General features: G+C 33.8%; 1 non-coding gene and 1 pseudogene across 1 annotated transcript; one reads left to right on the forward strand and one right to left on the reverse strand.

The window, feature by feature from the left end:
* Positions 1-2,594: 2,594 nt before the first annotated feature.
* Positions 2,595-10,769, reverse strand: LOC113866312 (annotated as a pseudogene).
* Positions 10,770-15,241: 4,472 nt separating this feature from the next.
* On the forward strand, positions 15,242-15,312 carry TRNAC-GCA. Its single transcript has one exon. It is a non-coding gene; the product is annotated as a tRNA-Cys (tRNA).
* The last annotated feature ends 5,630 nt before the right edge of the window (positions 15,313-20,942 follow it).

Genomic DNA, 20,942 nt, shown 5'->3' on the forward strand with positions numbered 1-20,942 from the left:
GATATATATATTTATTTTTTTAAGATTAAACTAAACAAAAGGATTCGCAAATAAAAGCGCTAATGCTACAACCAATCCATAAATTGTTAAAGCTTCCATAAAAGCCAGACTAAGCAATAAAGTACCCCGTATTTTTCCCTCTGCCTCTGGTTGTCGCGCAATCCCTTCTACAGCTTGCCCTGCAGCAGTGCCTTGACCAACCCCAGGTCCAATAGAAGCAAGCCCGACGGCCAACCCAGCAGCAATAACGGAAGCGGCAGAAATCAGTGGATTCATGATAAGTTCCTCGCACCCCAAATAAAAATAAATAATAATAAAGAAAAGAAATAGTTAATGATATAATCAACCAATAAATTATGACTTAATTACTCAATCACCAGGATTTATCCAGTTGAAATAATTAAGAATTCCGAATTGAAATAACAATAGTTATTGAACTATCCAAATTAGTTCGATATTCATTTTTTCTTTTCTATCCACGTAGTTTTTTTGTGAATCCATACAATTTTAGTTTTTATCTTACCCTAAATTTGGAACTCTTCTTTGAATTCTTCGTTCTTTTTTTTTTGAATTTCTTACTATTCAATTCATAATTAGAGATGAAACGGAAGGACTTTGTTTTTTAAATCCCTATCGAAATTGACAGTAGTAGCAGGGCAATTTTAGATATATAATGTTAGTTTTTTTAGATATATAGTTAGTTCATATATAACTAGTTTATATATAATATCACATATACATGTATTTCTTCCATGCCGTAAACCAATTATTTGTGTTTTAGTTTCAATCAGATTCGAGAATCATTATTTGAAATCTAAAAAAAAAAAGAAGGAGTTGTTTTATAGTGATTGGATTATATATACCCAGTTTGACTTCCCCCACTCCTACTCTATTTTTTTTGAATCTTGGTTTTTTTTTGAAAATCCTTCTTTCATCCTTTTATTATTATCCGATATGGATATACAAAATCGAAATCAATTCGTTAGACTGAATTATTGCAGAGAAATATTGGAATTTGAGTGATAAAAATGTAATTCTTTTTTGAATTATCTTTTGGTCAATCGTTAAATTGAATGTGAATGAATGAAACGGGAATCTGTTCTAGTTCTATATAGCATATTTTTATCACATGTAAATATTATACTTTTCTAATATAGAATATCTAATATACTAATATATCTTAATCGAATTAGATATATATATCTAAATTCTATATATATAATCGAATCTAATATCTAATAATAGTAATAAATAATCTAATAATATATATAGAATAATATTTAATATGTTATAGTTATAATTGAATGAACAAAAAATGGAATGAACAAAACAAAATATAACAATACAAAAAAAAATATTCATTGGAGGAAAATCGAAATAGGTCAAACAAAAAGTCTTTTTAGGAAAACTAGGAAAAAGATCTTTTGGATGGATCTCTTTCCTAGTTTTTTTACAATTTTCTGGTAATCTTTTCTATTTTACTATTACATTAAATTGTATATTGATTTTATTTATACTTTATTGCATCTTTATTTTTTTTGGGGGGGGGGGAGAATAACCCTTTTTCTTTATTATTATTCCAAATTTCTTTCTATTATATATGTTGTTCCCAAAATAGATTATCTTGAGCCGCAGTGTATGTGCGGTGGGCTAAACGAAAAAGACTTTTTTCGACAACTAGTCAATGATGGCCTTCCATGGATTCACCTATATAAGCCGCAGCTAAAGTAGCAAAAATAAGAGCTTGAATACCGCTTGTAAATAATCCAAGGAACATGACAGGTATAGGAACTACTAAAGGCACTAAAGAAACAAGAACAACAACTACTAATTCATCAGCTAATATATTTCCGAAAAGTCGAAAACTAAGCGATAAGGGTTTTGTGAAATCTTCTAAGATGTTAATCGGTAAAAGGATTGGAGTTGGTTGGATGTATTTACTAAAATAAGCTAATCCTTTTTTTGAAAGACCCGCATAGAAATATGCTACTGACGCAAGTAAAGCTAATGCAACGGTAGTATTTATATCATTTGTGGGCGCAGCTAACTCCCCGTGAGGTAACTGTATTATTTTCCAAGGCAAAAGAGCCCCTGACCAATTAGAAACAAAAATAAATAAAAACATAGTTCCAATAAATGGAACCCACGGACCATATTCGTCTCCAATCTGACTTTTGCTCACGTCTCGAATGAATTCAAGAACATATTCAAAAAAATTCTGACCAAAAGTGGGAATGGTTTGCAGATTTCGAACAACTAGAATGACTGAAACTAATAAGATAGCAATTACAACCCAAGAAGTAATAAGTACTTGGGCATGCACTTGGAAACCCCCTATTTGCCAATAGAAATGTTGACCCACTTCCACAGCAGATATATCGTATAATCTTTTTAATGTGTTGATGGAACATAATAAAACATTCATATTGTCCTGCCCTCTTAAAAGAAATTGAAATTGAAAGGGAATTATTTTAATTCAACCATCTCCTTTCCTTTTTGATTTGTCTACTTTCATTTTTGATTTTGAATACCGACTAATCACATAATATTTCCGTTTGTTCTTTTTATATTTTTCTCTTTCTTTTGTGCGATTTAGTAATAGTATAATAACCGATTTCATAAATCTATGAATCTCCCCAACCAAATCAAATAATTCATTTATCTTATTATTAATCAAAAATTTCGTATATAGCTAGAACGACCCTCACAAATTGCAAATATTAATTTGTTAAGAATTAATCGGATTGAGGCTATAGCATCATCATTAGCTGGAATCGAAATATCGGCGAGGTCCGGGTCACAATTTGTATCGATTAAACAAATCGTTGGAATTTCCAAAGTTATACATTCTCGAAGAGCCGTATATTCTTCTTGCTGATCGACGATTATTACAATATCGGGTAACCCCGTCATATATTTAATGCCACCAAGATATGTTTCCAAATGAGATAATTGTCTTTTCAATATAGCAGCATCTCTTTTTGGAAAACAGTTGAGTCTCCCCGTCTTTTGTTGCATTCTCAAGTCCCTGAACTTATGAAGTCTCGTTTCTGTAGTATACCAATTCGTTAACATACCGCCGAGCCATTTTTTATTAACATAATGACACCGAGCTCTTATTGCCGCCCGCGCTACTGAATCAGCTGCTTTTTTTTTGGTACCAACAATTAAGAATTGTTTTCCCTTACTTGCTGCGTCAAAAACTAAATCACAAGCTTCTGATAAAAACCGAGCAGTTCTAGTAAGATTTGTAATATGAATACCCTTACGCTTTGCAGATATATAAGGTTCCATTTTAGGATTCCATTTTCTAGTACCGTGGCCAAAATGAACTCCTGCTTCCATCATCTCTTCCAAAATTATGTTCCAATATCTTTTTGTCATTTATATTTATCCCCACACTTTTTTTTTTCAAAAAAAAAAAAAAATAGAAAAAAAAAGACCAGGTATCGTGAAATAGAAATAAAAAATTGTTCCGATGGAACCTTCTCTTCTACCGAAGATTGGCCATTGATACATGATTAGACCATTTTTTTCTATTTATTATTCTTTTTTTTTATTATCTTTCTTTTACTACCCCCAAAAATGATCGCATTTAGGGTAGGGGGATGAATCCGCTCTTAGGAATCATTAAATCTTAGATTGTTCTGATGTATCGCATAAATTCTTTGAAATGAAAAAAAAGAATTCTCTGTGGTGGAACAAAATATCTCTCATTTCGTCCTCGAATAAATTTTTCTTTTTTGATTCCAAGGTAATCTTGTTATGTTGCCTTGGCTTTGAACGGTGCATTATTCTTTTTAATCCGGTACCAACGGGTATCATTCCCCCTAAAACAACGTTCTCTTTCAGACCTTTCAACCAATCTATACGACCCCGGAGAGCGGCTTTTGCTAAAACTCTAGCAGTTTCTTGAAAACTTGCTTCAGATATAAAACTTTGAGTATTCAGAGATGTTTTTGTTATTCCCAATAATAGAGCTCGGTAGCAAGTTGCTTCTTCCAAGGCACGGCCCGCTCGTTCGGCTCGCAACAATCCAATTAGTTCGCCGGGTGAAAAAACATTAGACATTCCATTTTCTGAAACCAAGACTTTTGATGTTATTTGACGCACAATAATTTCTATATGTCTATTATGGATGTGAACTCCCTGGGATCGATAAACTTTTTGAATTTTATTAACCAAAGAAATACGACTTTGCGCTATAGTTAACTCGGCACCGATCAAGAATCCCCAAGGAATGCCGAGAATTCTTGTTATATATCCGTTCCAAGTGTCAACTCTCTTTTCTAGCTTCATCGATATTGAATCAATTGAACGCACTTCTAATACCTGTTCTACTTTTGGAAGACCTTGTGTTATATCACCAGATCTCGATTTTTCATATATAAATGTAACTAATATATCTCCTTCATAAAGTATTTCTCCATAATGTCCATGAACAGTTGCTCCTGGAGTTGCCAAATAAGGGTTAGCCGATCTTATTCCTACAGAATCCATTTGAATAGTTAGAACTTGACCCGATTTTAAGTGTGGTGCATTTTTCGTTTGCACTATACATACATTTTCACAAATAAATTGCCCAAGACTTATTATTGGAAACGTTTTTTCATAATAATTGTGATGGATAAAATGCCAATTCAAATAGAATGGATTTAAAACGATATTACTGCATCTATCAGGTTTATAAATTCTCTCATTTTCGTCCATTAAATAATATTTGAATACTTGAAGAGTTTCCTTTAATTTGTCAAGTTGCAAATTATTATTCATTAAGATCTGATTATGAGTTATTAAACGAAAAAATGAATAATAATTTGCAACTTGAAGGGCTATTCCTAAAGGACCAAACAAATTCTTAATTGGAATTATGGAATCTATTTGAATTTTTTGAATTCCTTCTTTTATCCCATTGTAATATTTTCTATCGTTGAATGGTCCTATTTGAAAACAATTAGATGATGACAAAATTATCAAAGATCGACATTTCTCATTTCTATTCAACAACATACGAATAGTTCCGTGATTTTGTCTAAGTGATTGTTGAATTTTTGCCTTCGAATAAATAGAAAAAAATGGATTGATAAAGGTCCGATCCGACTCATTATCTGAGATCAATCCTGAACTGGACGGATCATTTCTTTTTCTGATATATGAAATATGAGATTTCACTAAGTCAATTCTTAGGAAATCCCTAATCAAACCATTTGTACTTACTTGAACAAAAGAAGCGTGGGCATTTTCGATAGAAGAACTTGTTTTGTCTTGATCCCAATTCAAGACTAAACAAGTCCGAACTAATTGAATCCTTGTATTAGAAATTCCCGGAATTGATTTTCCATTTCCAGAAAGAATATAATTAATAACTTTAAGTTCCAGATCATTTCTTTCCTGGAACCTATCTTGGGGAAAAAGTTTTACTAAATGGATACCGTCCGCTATTTCATATAGAATTACGGGTCGAACCAAAACAAAATACTTTTTTTTGGTAATTGTGATCCATTGGACATAGATCCAATTTTTCATTTTTTTTGCTTCCTTTGAATTTTGTTTTACCGTTCCGGATGGTATCAAGATGGCACTGTGTCGGGATATCTTATCCATCTCTCCAGTAAAATAGATATCCCCGGAAAATATTTTTACTTCAATCTTTTTTTTTTTCTTCTCCATTTGGACCAATCCACCTACTCGACTTCTTATATTTAAAGTTATTGGTGTATCTACTCCAACGATACTATTGTTCCGTATCATTATGGAAGAAGATTCGGGTAAAATATGCACTTCCTCGGGAATGAAAAAAAATCGATCTACTTTGATTTGGTATTTTGGCTTAAATTCTTTAACTCCTTGATACTCAATTAAAAAATCCTCTTTTTTAAAAATGGAATTTATTCCTATAGTCCTATATTTTGTAATTCCTGAACTCTGCGTTCGGTATTGAGGATCATCGAAATAAGCAAGAATACTATTTCTACGAAAAATACCATTGATTGGTATTTCAATCGAGATACCGGAAGGGGACATTAGTTCTTTGTCTCGTTCTTGAATCGATTGGAATGGAAATGGAATGATGAATCTATTTCTTCGCCTCTTTGCTAATAAATCCGAAGTGTCATGGAAAATAGCAAGATGTGTAAAATGACAATAATCCATACATATGATTTGATTCAATATTGAATAATCAGGAATCCTTCCTTCTTTTTTACCAGAAAGATTGAAACTAAAGAATTTATGTCTTACTTGTTCATTACTTACTAAAAGGTTACAAATATTTCTTTCTCCAGTAGAAAGAGAATGAATGTTCATTTGATCTTGATCCTTGCGGAGTGAAAAAGAGACTGAACCGACCCTGTACGACTTTCCTGATAATATCCATAAATGACTTGTTTTTGGTAAGATATGGACATTACTATATCTAAATTCTGATGCATGGTATACATCGGTACTCCAATGCATTTCTCCTTCTGAGTCAGAATAAACATGTTTTCGAACCTTTTCCTTCAAATTCAAAGTGTATGTTCCCGCACGAATCTCAGCAATCACTTGTTCCGATTTTACATATTGATCATTTTGAACTAATAAAAAACTTTTTGGTGGAATAATCACATTATGTATAATATCGTCACTTTCAATAGTTACATACAAGTTTATAGAACATAGAAAAGCAGGATGCCCATGACGTGTACGTGTAGGATGAACCAAATCCTCATTGAATTTAATTTTTCCATTAGAAGGCGCTCGCACATGTTCCGCAGTACCCCCTGTGAATACTCCACCGGTATGAAAAGTTCTTAATGTTAGTTGAGTACCCGGTTCTCCAATAGATTGACCCGCAATAATACCTACAGCTTCTCCTAATTCCACTAAGTGGCCATGAGTAGGACTTTGGCCATAACATAATCGGCAGATCCAAGATGTATTCCTACAGGTAAAGGGGGTTCGAATAGATATTGGTTGTGTTTGAAAAGTTTTGAATCGATTGATAAGTCCAATTCCAATATCTTGATTTCTAACAGCAATGCATCGTGAACCTCTGTATATATCGTCTGCTAATACACGACCAATTAATGTTTGTATCAAAATTATTTCCGGCATCATTCCATTCTGGATATTCACCGAAATCCCTTGAATGGTACCGCAATCTGTTCGACGTACAACAATGTGTTGAACCACTTCAACAAGTCTGCGTGTAAGATATCCAGCATCCGATGTTCGTACAGCAGTATCTACAACCCCTTTACGGGCTCCGTAGCAAGAAATGATATATTCTGTTAAAGACAGTCCTTCGCGTAAATTGCTTTGAATAGGTAAATCAATCATTTGCCCTTGTGGATCCGACATTAATCCTCTCATACCTACTAATTGGTGTACTTGAGATGCATTTCCTCTAGCTCCTGAAAAAGACATTATATGGACTGGATTCAAGGGGTCGGTCATCCTAAAATTAGGATTCATTTCTTGTCTCAAATATTCACTAGTAGCATACCATATCTCAATGGATTGTCGTAATTTTTCTACCGCATGTACATTCCCATAATGATGATGTTTTTCCAAAATAAAAATTTGTTGTTCAGCATCTTGAACTAGCCATCCTTTAGAAGGTATTGTTAAAAGATCATCAATTCCTAATGAAATGGATGTAGCCGTAGCTTGACGGAATCCCAGAGTCTTTACTTGATCCAGGATGTGTGATGTATATGCCATTCCGAAGTGGTTTATTAATCTGCTAATAAGTCGTTTAATGGCAGTTCCACCTATCACTTTATTGTGAAAGACTAGATTGGCTCGTTCTGCCATAAGTACCTCCATATTCCACTCAGTGGGATTCGGTTCGACAATGGATTTGAGTCAATGATTGGAAAACTTCCTTTTCTTTATCTTGATTCGCGTAGAAATTTTAAAACTATGATCCTAGTTGAACCACGGAGACCTGAATTCCACACTGGTAGCATAAATTTACTTATCTTACATATCAACCATCTATATGATTAGATATACTGTATGAATAGGTCCGGCAAAAACCTTGTATAGCTTCTTCAATTTCTCGATAAAAAGAAATATGACCAACAGTGGTTCGAATGTATATACAACGAATTTCTTTTTTTGTACTTCTTACTACTAGATAATGCCCATAAATTTCATGATAGGTACCCAAAGATTCGTAGTGAACTTCGATAGGAACTTCTCTTGACGAAATAATGCGTTGATCTAATCGCCATCGGAACCACAAAGGACTATCGAAATCTATTCTTTTCTGTTGATAAGCTCCAATTGCATCATAGGAATTACAAAAAAAAGGTTCTTTTTTTTTCGTATACTTATAGTTATTATCTCGAATTCTTTCATTTTTCGAATTTCTGCAATTACACGGATTATACCTATTTGAACAAATACCTCGACGATTCCCGCTCGTTAATACGTAAAGCCCAATAAGTATATCTTGAGTTGGTACGGAAATGGGATCCCCAATAGCTGGAGATAAGAGGTTCATATGAGAAAACATAAGTAAACGAGCTTCTGCTTGAGCCTCCAAAGATAAAGGCACATGAATAGCCATTTGATCCCCATCAAAGTCTGCATTGAATCCCTTACAAACTAATGGATGTAAACAAATAGCACGCCCTTCTACTAAAATGGGTTGGAATGCCTGTATGCCTAATCTATGCAGAGTAGGGGCTCTATTCAGCAATACGGGATGCCCCCGCATAACTTCTTGAAGTATTTCCCATACAATCGGTTCTTTTTCCCGAATTTTACTCTTAGCAATTCCTATGTTCGAAGCAAAATGTTTTCGAATTAGACCACGAATTAGAAATGTCTGGAAAAGTTCTATTGCTATTTCGCGAGGTAATCCACATCGATGTAATGAAAGTGATGGACCTACGACAATGACAGAACGTCCCGAATAATCAACCCGTTTGCCAAGCAGAGTCTCGCGAAATCTTCCCTCTTTGCCCTCAATTATATCGGAAAATGATTTGTAAACCTTATTATGACCGTCCTTCATTGGTTGTCCGCGGATTCCATTATCAAGAAGTGTATCCACGGCTTCTTGTACCAATTTTTCCTGACACATTACTAATTCTCCTGGTGTAGATCTACTTGTTGTTAATAGATCGATAAGAGTATTATTCCGATAGATAACTCTTCTATAGAGTTCATTAATATCCGAGCTCATTAGCTTACCCCCATCTATTTGAATAATGGGTCTCAATTCGGGAGGAAGAACTGGTAAGAGACATAAAACCATCCATTCTGGTTCTATATTTGTTCGGATAAAATGTTTAGCTAATTCTATGCGTCGAACCAAAAAATTCTTTCTTCTTCCAACTTTTCGATCTTCCCATTCATTTTCATTGTCCATGGATCCCTCTTCTCCTAATTCTTTCCATTCTATCAACGAAGAATCAATAAGAATTCTCAAATCCAGATCGGCTAATTGTTCTCGGATAGCACCCGCTCCACTTGAAATTTCTCGATTTCGAAATATATCGAAACCTTGGGTAGAAAAAAAAATAGGTATGCTGTGTTTCCAGGATTGTATTTCATATTCGAATGGACCTCGTAATCGTAAGAAAGTGGGTTTTTTAACTACGGGCCTAGCAAACGAAAAATTTGGATAGGATCCAATCCAATAGGATCTCCCCCTTTCAAAATCGGACGTGAAGGTTTCCTCTCATCCGGCTCAAGTAGTTATACCAAATAAAGATAAAGCAAAGGGTTTCCACTTTCAAATTCTATAAAACCCCTAATCTAAAATAAAAGGTTTACTCTTTACTCAAGTTCTCAATAAAGACTAATCAACATTTCATTGATGCATTCTTTTTCTTTTTTTATATTTTCTGAATTATTTATCCAATTCTCAATTACGACAGAAAAGAAATGAAATGTAAAATTCTTGAGTAGTCTATCCCCCTTCGAATGGGGAATCCCCTAAAATGGAATCATTCATTAAAGGGAGTATCCTGGAATTCATAAGGGATTTCCTTGTCTATGTATCATTCCATTTGATCTTTTAGGTCCAGACGTCACCTCGACGGTTATGCTATGATGTCCTTAAGCCTATATGCGATAGATAGGCTTCTGCAACCATGATATATTTGCTTATTAGAACATAATTTCAGTTCTTTCTAAAAAAGATGGAATAGTGAATTCCACAAAAAAAGTATTTCTTTTTCTTTCACGAGATACGTGCAGCTAGAAATTCATATTTATTTGTTACTGAATCGACCATAGACCAATTCCCTTTTATTTGGGAGTATTCAATACATCCATAATTCTGAGCTTCATATTACTCATTTCAAGAGACATGTCAGATTTAGGGCATCCCAATTCAATTGAATGGAATGACAGTTTCTCATTCGGAATCTGTACAATAGGAATTTTGATCAAATCACACATCGCAGTATACTAGACCCTCTAATTCTTTAAGAGGTTTATCTAAAAGATTCGCGATATAACTAGGAAGCCGTTTCAAATACCACACATGAGTTACTAGGCATGCCAGTTTTATATAGCCCATTTGATATCTACGTATCCGAGAATCAATAAATTCTACTCCGCATTGTTCACAAAATTTGGGATCGTCCTTTTTATCTCTGATTACTCGATAATTTCCACAAGCACAAATCCCACTTTTTATAGGCCCAAAAATTCTTTCACAAAATAATCCATCTTTTTCAGGCTTATTGGTTTTGTAATGAAAAGTATAGGGTTTTTTTACCTCCCCAACTATCTCTCCATTAGGTAGGATTTTTTTTGCCCAAGCACTTATTTGTTGAGGAGAAACTGATCCAATTCGGAGTTGTTGATGTTTATACTGATCAATCATAGAATAAAAATTCTGATTCAGTTCAATTAAGCTTCCTTCCTATAAATCCGGAAGTTCTTCTCAGATACAAGGAAATGATTCAGTTCCATAACCAAAGATCGTAGTTCTCGAACGAGCAATCGAAAAGATTCTGGAGCATCCGTAGGTTTAGGTATTGTTCCTCCAATGATCGTAGTACCGAGTACTTCTTGGCGAGCTTTAATATGATCCGATTTATAAGTAAGCATCTCTTGTAACATATGAGCAACACCAAATCCCTCCAGGGCCCAAACTTCCATTTCGCCTACCCGTTGTCCTCCCCGTTTGGCCCTTCCTCTAAGGGGTTGTTGCGTAACAAGTGCATAATGTCCACTGGAACGTCCATGTATTTTATCATCAACTTGATGAATTAATTTCAAGATATAAGGCTTTCCCATTAGAACAGGCTTTTTAAAAGAATTCCCTGTTCTTCCATCAAATATTCTGCTTTTTCCCGGATCCTCGGGTTCAAATATCCATGGATTCGATGTTTGTTTACTGGCTTCATATAATTCAGAAAACACTAGTTTTCTCGAAGCCTCTTGTTCATATCTTTCATCAAAAGGTGCTATTCGATAATGTCTATCTAGCATACTTCCCGCTAACCCGAGTGAGGATTCAAATATCTGTCCTACATTCATTCGTGAAGGTACCCCTAATGGATTGAAGACCATATCAACGGATCTTCCGTCTTGCAAATAAGGCATATCCTGTCTAGACAAAATCTTTGAAACGATACCCTTATTTCCATGTCTCCCGGCCACTTTATCGCCTACTTTAATTTCACGTTTCTGTAATATATATATACCAATCATTTCTGGATTATAACTGGAACCCCCTTTTTTTTGGATCCATCTCACATCAATAACTCGACCCCTACCGCCTATAGGTAGTTTTAGACAAGTTTCCTTTGAGGTGGATACCTGAATGCCAAGTATAGCTCGTAATAATCTATCTTCCGGGGAATACGAGGATTCTTTCGCCATTTGAGGCGTTAATTTACCCACTAAAATATCGCCCGTTTCGACCCAAGATCCCAGGATCACAATTCCATTTTTGTCTAAATTTCGGAGTAAATGGGCTTCTAGGTGCGGAATTTGATTAGTGATTCTTTCAGAACCCTGGCTTGTCATATGAGTCTGAATTTCATATTTCCGTATGTGAAAAGAAGTAAAAATATCTTCATAGACCAAACGCTCACTAATGAGTACAGCATCCTCAGAATTGTAACCTTCCCATGGCATATAAGCTACAAATACGTTTTTTCCCAAAGCGAGTTCGCCACCAACTGTAGAGGCACCATCCGCTAAAATTTGTCCCCTTTTTATGTATTTACCTTGCTGAACCTGGGGTTTTTGATGCATGCAAGTATTTTTGTTGGAACGTTGATATATAGTTAATGGAATGCTTAGAGTAACCCCATTTCCAACAAAAATGATCTTGTCAGTATCGGGATAAATGACGTTTCCCTCGTATTCGGCTATAGCGGAAACCCCAGAATCTAAAGCAACTTGGCGTTCCAATCCAGTTCCAACAATGCATTTTTCGGACCGAGAAAGCGGAACTGCTTGACGTTGCATATTAGAACTCATTAAAGCTCGATTCGCATCATTATGCTCGATAAAAGGAATGAGGGAAGCTCCAATAGAAAAATATTGGAAGGGAAAAATACCTCGAAGATGAACCTGTTCCCATGCAATAGTAAGAAATTCTTGACGGTATCGAGCTGGAACAATCTGTTCTTCCTGAATATCTCGATTTAGTGCCAAAGAATTTCCTGTTGTTACCATATAGTATTCATCTCTATTTGGTGATAAATAAAACATGCGTATTCTTTTGGATCTCTCAGAGATTTCATAAAATGGACTTTCTATAGACCCCCAACTACCAATCCTCGCATGAATTGCGAGGGATCCAATAAGTCCAACATTGATTCCTTCAGATGTGTCAATTGGACAAATACGTCCATAGTGACTAGGATGGATATCTCGTATCCGAAAACTAGCAGTTCGCCCTGTCAATCCTCCAGGGCCCAAATAACTCAATTTTCTCCCATGAACTATTTGGGTCAATGGATTGGTTTGATCTAAAACTTGAGATAATGGATGTAATCCAAAAAAGGATTCATAAGTAGTTGTTAATGGAGTTGAAGTCACCAAATTCTGAGGAGTCGGTATCAATTTATGTCTAATTGCTCCACATATAGTTCCTCTAACCATATTTTCTAAACGAACCAGGGCCAATCCAAATTGATCTTGTAATAGATCTGCTACAGAACGAATACGTTTATTTTTCAAATGATTTATATCGTCAAGTGTACCCATTCCAAATTTCATTCCAATCAAATGATCCGTAGCTGTCAATATATCTCGCGGTAACAAAAATGTATTGTTCTGAGGTATATCAAGATTCAGCTTTTGGTTCATATTTCGTCGACCAATCCTTCCTAATTCACATCTTTGTTGAAAAAATTTTTTTTGTAATTCTTTACATAAAGATTCAGAAAATACTGGATCTCCACCTACACAAGCAAATTGTCGATAAAACTCCAAAATGGCATTTTCTTTTGACCCGATTTTTTTTTTCTCCTTATCATTCAAGAAAGACACGAAAATTTCAGGATAACAAACATTCCCTAGAATTTCGTTTAAATTCGAACCCATAGCTGATGATAGAACTAGAATAGATATTTTCTGTTTTCTACTCACACGAGCCCATATCCTTGCTTTTCTATCAATCTCTAATTCTAATCTCCCCCCCCAATCTGATATTATGGTGCCAGTATAGACCGAAATTCCGTTATGATCCAATTCTGATCGGTAATAGATACCAGGGCTTTGCAATATTTGATTGATTACAATTCTGTATATTCCATTTACTATAAAAGTTCCCAGGGAATTCATTAGAGGAATGTTTCCAATAAAAATAGTTTGTTCTTGTATGTCCCTACTGCTTTTCCAAATTAATCCTGCGGATACATATAATTCAGAGGAATATGTAAGCGATTCATATACGGCATCTTTTTCGTTTATCAAGGGTTCTAACAATTGATATTTTTCCACAAATAATTGAAATTCCATTTCTTGATCTGTATCCTCAATTTTTGGAAACTTAAAAAGTCCTTCTGTTAACCCCCGATCAATGAACCTACAAAATCCTTCAAATTGTATCTGATTCAACCCGGGTAGTGCAGACAGTCCCTCATTTCCAACCTCAAGCATTTTCAATTTCCCCGTGAATTTTATAGAAAAATATCCCACGATTTGCTGTCATTCTTTCTCAAATCACATGAATAGATTTAGCAAAAATGGAATTTCTGTTCTTTTTCTTTTTACTGAATTACATGAAATTTTACCTAACCCTGTGTATGAAATACCTATTATGAAAAGAAGAATAAATAAAATATGATTTTATACTCAACTATGAATTTGCAACAAAACAAACAGATAGAATCGAAATTCGAATATAAATAGAAAAATGGAAACGAATTGAATAATTCCACTTTCATTTTCGGGTTTTTTAAGGCATATCAAAAAAAAAAAAAATAGATTCCATTTATACCATTATTCTGATATTACATATTCCAATTTGATTTGATACCCGAAAAAAATCAATTCGGGATTTGCTCTGCTCGCTGAGATAAAGATCTAATCGAATAATCAGAAACAATATAGAATTGATTTTTTTAGCACTTAACCTTTTTAATTGTTTAAAAAAGAATTTGAATTCGCAGAAAAGAGAGAAATTTTTACCTATTTTTTTTAGAATAGGAGAATACGATTAGAGTGTGTAATAAGGCTTGTATTTATTAAACATACGTAGATCTAACTCCAACTCTATCTATCTATCTATAGATAGATAGATATCTTTATTACTTTATTGCACGTTCGGGAAAGCACATGACATGTCATGTTCATTTTTTATTTTCTATTCAATCTATAAAAAGGGGGAAGCACGAGAATTTCTTGAAAATTCCCTATAGTATATATATTATATATGGATAAGATATCCAATTAGATAATATTTGTGTAACAATGAAAATTTATGTTCTAGGGTTTACATATATTGACAGTTGCTGTTATAATTGAAATAGGGAAAGTTTTTTTTTCAAAAAAGATTGATTGGTTATGTATCAATTTCGATTTTCTTATCTCATTAAGAAAAAAAAACATCTTAGATCCAAATTTTCAAGAATCGTTCAGAAATTTATAGTTAACGGTTGCGATTTGTCCCGAGATTTTTTTCTTTTTTTTTTAAGAATGGGATCAAAGAAAACCAAATTTAAAATACAAGCATAAAAAAAAGAAGTATAGAATCCTCCTTTTTTGGGGAAAGTGGGAATTCTCATATATTCATATATATATATATATTAGTTTTTTCGATTTTAGTTTTGGCGGCATGGCCGAGTGGTAAGGCGGGGGACTGCAAATCCTTTTTCCCCAGTTCAAATCCGGGTGTCGCCTGATCGACAAGAGATTTGAAATAGTGTATTACGTTTTTTTGATAGAAATTTTTTTTTCCAGCAGAAGCAAGCGGAGGAAAAGGACTCTTGAAACTTGTTTTATTCTAAATTCTAAGGTTTGTTCCAAAAAATGCTGTAAATCTTTTCGTCTCGGATTGAAGGAAAGATTCCAGTAGTGAAAAGGAATCGATAAATGTTGAAATAATAGTCGTTTCAATCCACTACTATTGTAGTGTCCGTCTACTGACTGGGTCTTGAATTAGATTGGATAAGGATAGGTCGGACAGGGAATCTAATTCCATTTTTAGTTGGAGAAGGGGCGGAAGAAAAACCTTGCATACAGACTGATGTAAAGTATATGAGTGCTTCCGCATTTATTCAATATTAGTTAGATTAGTTAGATTGAATAGCTAATTGGCTTTTTTTTTATTTAATTTATATATTTTATTTATTTAATTTATATATATATATAAGTATATATATAAATATAAATAGTTTTTTGTTGATTTAAATAGTTCTATTTTAATAAATATATATATTAATATTTAATATATATTTATTAAAATTTCAAATTTTTTTTGATTCTATTTGATTCGAATGGAAATAGAATCAAATAGAAAATCTTTCTTTTCGGTAACCTCTAGTCAAAGAATTAAATAGGCAGGCTATCCTCCGATTATTTTAGAGAACGAATCAGGAGACGCTAAGGATTAGATCGAATGGAAATAAGAGTATGAGTATGCAAAGTAATCTGTCTTTTTTCTATTTTTTTTTTTACTTAATGAAATTACTTAATGAAATAGGGGGGATAAAATCCAGGTCTTATTATTCCTACCTGTTAATAACATTCATTCTCTTAAAACTTCCAAGGATGTTTCTGGATATTTTGTTTATACTTAATGTTTTCCGATTTTACTAAAAATCATATAAGAATTTGTTAGATGTTTTAATAGAATTTTTCGTCAATGGTGTTAGCCCAGAATCCTTTTTTGACTTTGTACCAGCAATTTCACTATTATTATAGTATTCTTATTCTATATTAGAATAGTATTCTTATTATAATATTATTAGTTAATAATACAAAAGAAAAATAAATACAAGAGAAATATTTGTGAACAATAAAAAAATGATTCCTTTTTATAGAGATAGGAGACAAAATTTACATGGATATAGTAAGTCTTGCATGGGCTGCTTTAATGGTAGTTTTTTCATTTTCCCTTTCCCTCGTAGTATGGGGAAGAAGTGGACTATAAGTATACTAATAATTGAGTTAAGGGATCAAAGTATCCATTTTATTTTATAGCTGGGTTTTGAAATTTTGGAACTATATGAATTCAATTTTGGAACTATATGAATTATAGTATTTAATTCATACTAATTAATTGAATTCAAATATAAAATATATCTGTATTTCGAAGTTCTATTGTAGTCTAGTAGTGTAATGTATTCTATGGATAATATAGAAATCCAAAATACTCTTTCAATCAAACAAATATTTGAATAATTCCATATTCGTGTTTTGAAAATAATTGAAAAAAAAAAGGAATACAAAATAATAGGAAATTGTCTCCTATTCCGAATTTTTCCTAGGATTTCCATTTCGATGAACCGACTCTTACCAAGATTATATATGGAAAATGAGGAACCGTGTAACCCCCATTCCTACTTTTTTTTAATATGATACCGGGATTGTAAAAAGAATCTGAAATCCACAAATAGTAATCGGAAGAATAAGAGTTGCTTTTTAATTATTTCAGATTGATTGGAATCAATACAAATCAAATAGATGAAACAAAGAAAAAAAATTGGGACGCTATGTTATGTATATTACATATATTTACATATATGTAATTGAAATTATATATATGAAGATACATATTGGAGATTGATTTATATTAAACCCTATTTTTTTTTAGAGAGTAAAACTTGAATATATTACAATAATAGTCTAGTAGAAAGAAATAGATTTGATTTCTTTCTACTAGACTATCTGGATTTCATAGAATTCTGCTGATTGTAGTCCGATCATTTCATTTAAGACTAAGACTCCAAATTGAAATCTTTTTTTTTTTCATTTTTTTTCAATCAATGATTGCATAGACAAGAATTAAGAAAGTCATGTTTAAGTGAAATTATTCACTTTGACTTACCGTTTTTACGTAAATTATAAGTAAAAAGGCAGTAGGAACTAGAATGAACAATGCAGTAGCAATAAATGCGAGAATATTTACTTCCATAATCTCTATGTTTTATTTCTCTTCAATTTCCAATAAAAAATTCGGGATTTAATCCCATAGAGATGATAAATCTTTCGTCGGTAAATTCAATGGTATAAAATTTTAATGATGTCAAATCGTATCAATATCATGAATAACAATATCTGAATTATCAAATCGATTCATCGTCGAGAATTAAATAGTATAACATAGGAAAATCTTTTATCCATACCAAATTTAAAATTTAGATTTCTGATGCAATCCAAAATTCCTTTTCCTTTTTTCTTCTTTCTTTTTTAGTAATTAGATTCGGAGAAAAAAGAATTATAGGAAGGATATGTTTATAAAAAAGAAATATCTTTAGTTCTATCATCAGCTATGGGTTCGAATTTAAACGAAATTCTAGGGAATGTTTGTTATCCTGGAATTTTCGTGTCTTTCTTGAATGATAAGGAGAAAAAAAAAATCGGGTCAAAAGAAAATGCCATTTTGGAGTTTTATCGACAATTTGCTTGTGTAGGTGGAGATCCAGTATTTTCTGAATCTTTATGTAAAGAATTACAAAAAAAATTTTTTCAACAAAGATGTGAATTAGGAAGGATTGGTCGACGAAATATGAACCAAAAGCTGAATCTTGATATACCTCAGAACAATACATTTTTGTTACCGCGAGATATATTGACAGCTACGGATCATTTGATTGGAATGAAATTTGGAATGGGTACACTTGACGATATAAATCATTTGAAAAATAAACGTATTCGTTCTGTAGCAGATCTATTACAAGATCAATTTGGATTGGCCCTGGTTCGTTTAGAAAATATGGTTAGAGGAACTATATGTGGAGCAATTAGACATAAATTGATACCGACTCCTCAGAATTTGGTGACTTCAACTCCATTAACAACTACTTATGAATCCTTTTTTGGATTACATCCATTATCTCAAGTTTTAGATCAAACCAATCCATTGACCCAAATAGTTCATGGGAGAAAATTGAGTTATTTGGGCCCTGGAGGATTGACAGGGCGAACTGCTAGTTTTCGGATACGAGATATCCATCCTAGTCACTATGGACGTATTTGTCCAATTGACACATCTGAAGGAATCAATGTTGGACTTATTGGATCCCTCGCAATTCATGCGAGGATTGGTAGTTGGGGGTCTATAGAAAGTCCATTTTATGAAATCTCTGAGAGATCCAAAAGAATACGCATGTTTTATTTATCACCAAATAGAGATGAATACTATATGGTAACAACAGGAAATTCTTTGGCACTAAATCGAGATATTCAGGAAGAACAGATTGTTCCAGCTCGATACCGTCAAGAATTTCTTACTATTGCATGGGAACAGGTTCATCTTCGAGGTATTTTTCCCTTCCAATATTTTTCTATTGGAGCTTCCCTCATTCCTTTTATCGAGCATAATGATGCGAATCGAGCTTTAATGAGTTCTAATATGCAACGTCAAGCAGTTCCGCTTTCTCGGTCCGAAAAATGCATTGTTGGAACTGGATTGGAACGCCAAGTTGCTTTAGATTCTGGGGTTTCCGCTATAGCCGAATACGAGGGAAACGTCATTTATCCCGATACTGACAAGATCATTTTTGTTGGAAATGGGGTTACTCTAAGCATTCCATTAACTATATATCAACGTTCCAACAAAAATACTTGCATGCATCAAAAACCCCAGGTTCAGCAAGGTAAATACATAAAAAGGGGACAAATTTTAGCGGATGGTGCCTCTACAGTTGGTGGCGAACTCGCTTTGGGAAAAAACGTATTTGTAGCTTATATGCCATGGGAAGGTTACAATTCTGAGGATGCTGTACTCATTAGTGAGCGTTTGGTCTATGAAGATATTTTTACTTCTTTTCACATACGGAAATATGAAATTCAGACTCATATGACAAGCCAGGGTTCTGAAAGAATCACTAATCAAATTCCGCACCTAGAAGCCCATTTACTCCGAAATTTAGACAAAAATGGAATTGTGATCCTGGGATCTTGGGTCGAAACGGGCGATATTTTAGTGGGTAAATTAACGCCTCAAATGGCGAAAGAATCCTCGTATTCCCCGGAAGATAGATTATTACGAGCTATACTTGGCATTCAGGTATCCACCTCAAAGGAAACTTGTCTAAAACTACCTATAGGCGGTAGGGGTCGAGTTATTGATGTGAGATGGATCCAAAAAAAAGGGGGTTCCAGTTATAATCCAGAAATGATTGGTATATATATATTACAGAAACGTGAAATTAAAGTAGGCGATAAAGTGGCCGGGAGACATGGAAATAAGGGTATCGTTTCAAAGATTTTGTCTAGACAGGATATGCCTTATTTGCAAGACGGAAGATCCGTTGATATGGTCTTCAATCCATTAGGGGTACCTTCACGAATGAATGTAGGACAGATATTTGAATCCTCACTCGGGTTAGCGGGAAGTATGCTAGATAGACATTATCGAATAGCACCTTTTGATGAAAGATATGAACAAGAGGCTTCGAGAAAACTAGTGTTTTCTGAATTATATGAAGCCAGTAAACAAACATCGAATCCATGGATATTTGAACCCGAGGATCCGGGAAAAAGCAGAATATTTGATGGAAGAACAGGGAATTCTTTTAAAAAGCCTGTTCTAATGGGAAAGCCTTATATCTTGAAATTAATTCATCAAGTTGATGATAAAATACATGGACGTTCCAGTGGACATTATGCACTTGTTACGCAACAACCCCTTAGAGGAAGGGCCAAACGGGGAGGACAACGGGTAGGCGAAATGGAAGTTTGGGCCCTGGAGGGATTTGGTGTTGCTCATATGTTACAAGAGATGCTTACTTATAAATCGGATCATATTAAAGCTCGCCAAGAAGTACTCGGTACTACGATCATTGGAGGAACAATACCTAAACCTACGGATGCTCCAGAATCTTTTCGATTGCTCGTTCGAGAACTACGATCTTTGGTTATGGAACTGAATCATTTCCTTGTATCTGAGAAGAACTTCCGGATTTATAGGAAGGAAGCTTAATTGAACTGAATCAGAATTTTTATTCTATGATTGATCAGTATAAACATCAACAACTCCGAATTGGATCAGTTTCTCCTCAACAAATAAGTGCTTGGGCAAAAAAAATCCTACCTAATGGAGAGATAGTTGGGGAGGTAAAAAAACCCTATACTTTTCATTACAAAACCAATAAGCCTGAAAAAGATGGATTATTTTGTGAAAGAATTTTTGGGCCTATAAAAAGTGGGATTTGTGCTTGTGGAAATTATCGAGTAATCAGAGATAAAAAGGACGATCCCAAATTTTGTGAACAATGCGGAGTAGAATTTATTGATTCTCGGATACGTAGATATCAAATGGGCTATATAAAACTGGCATGCCTAGTAACTCATGTGTGGTATTT

The sequence above is a fragment of the Abrus precatorius genome, unplaced genomic scaffold (assembly GCF_003935025.1).
Source record: "Abrus precatorius isolate BTA unplaced genomic scaffold, Abrus_2018 Scaffold0, whole genome shotgun sequence".
Classification (NCBI taxonomy): domain Eukaryota; kingdom Viridiplantae; phylum Streptophyta; class Magnoliopsida; order Fabales; family Fabaceae; genus Abrus; species Abrus precatorius.